Genomic DNA, 1295 nt, shown 5'->3' with positions numbered 1-1295 from the left:
GCTGTTTACAAACCAATTTTTTTGCTTTTTCTGTATTTTTCGCATTACTGCCAGGGTTTTTACGCGATTTTAGTGTTGGAAACTTTGAAAGTTAGGAAAACTGAGCGTCTTCAAAGTGCATTTACATTTTTAAAAATTAGACCAATAAAAAACGAGTTATGAGCCATAGAGTCGCTGTTTCCAAACTATTTTTTGCCTTTGCATCATTTTTCGCATAACTTTCAGGGCTTCTACCCGATTTTAGTAATCAAAACTCTGAAAGTTAGAGGAATTTGGCGGCGTTTAAGTACAATTTAATTTTTGAAAATCCGACCAGTAACAAGCGAAGTATGAGCCATAGAGTCGCTGTTTTCAAATTAATTTTTTGTCTTTTTCGACAACTTTCGCATAACGTCCAGGGTTGGCTGGGCTGCTTTAAAGTGCAATTATGGGTTTGAAAATCTGAATAATAACAAGCCAGCTATGAGGCATAGAGTCGCTGTCTCCAAACTGTTTTTGCCTTTTCGTCATTTCTCGCATATCTTCTAGGCTTTTTACCAGATTTAAGTGATCGAAACACTGAAAGTTCGCGAAATCAAGCGTCTTTGAAGTGCATTTTGATTTTTGAAAATGCAACGAATAGCAAACGAGTTATGACCCGTAGAGTCGCTGTTTCCAACCAATTTTTTTGCTTTTTTGTAATTTTCCGCATAAGTTCCAAGGTTTTGACGCGATGTTAATGATCCAAACGCAGAAAGTTTCAGAAACCAATCAGCTTTAAAGTTCATTTTGAATTTTCAAAATCCCTCCAATAACAAGCAAGGTATGCGACATAGAGCGGTTGTTTCCAAACTATTTTTTGCCTTTTCGTCATTTCTCGCATATCTTCTAGGGTTTTTACCAGATTGAAGTGATCGAAACGCTGAAAGTTTGAGAAACCAAGCGTCTTTGAAGTGCATTTTGATTCTTGAAAATGCAACGAATAGCAAACGAGTTAGTTATGAGCCGTAGAGTCGCTGTTTCCAACCAATTTTTTTGCTTTTTTGTAATTTTCCGCATAAGTTCCAAGGTTTTGACGCGATGTCAATGATCCAAACGCTGAAAGTTTCAGAAACCAAGCAGCTTTAAAGTTCACTTTCAATTTTCAAAATCCGTCCAATAACAAGCAAGGTATGCGCCATAGAGTCGTTGTTTCCAAACTATTTTTGTTACGTTTTCGACATTTTTCTCATAACTCCCACCGTTTTACCCGATCTTAATTATAAAAATGCTGAAAGTTTGATTAACCAAGCGGCTTAACGATGCATTTTGATTTT

At 36.4% G+C, this 1295-nt stretch overlaps 1 protein-coding gene across 1 annotated transcript in view; it reads right to left on the bottom strand.

Annotated features, from left to right (window-relative positions):
• Nucleotides 1-1295, bottom strand: part of LOC109545103 (ribosomal protein S6 kinase beta-2) — a gene marked incomplete in the record, with an annotated part of 76461 nt that overhangs the window by 12427 nt on the left and 62739 nt on the right.

Source organism: Dendroctonus ponderosae, unplaced genomic scaffold, assembly GCF_020466585.1.
Source record: "Dendroctonus ponderosae isolate FM_Combo_2020 unplaced genomic scaffold, Dpon_F_20191213v2 Dpon_F_20191213_12, whole genome shotgun sequence".
NCBI lineage: Eukaryota > Metazoa > Arthropoda > Insecta > Coleoptera > Curculionidae > Dendroctonus > Dendroctonus ponderosae.
The sequence above is the reverse complement of the archived record's forward strand: the minus strand, read 5'-3'. Positions and strand labels throughout refer to the sequence as shown.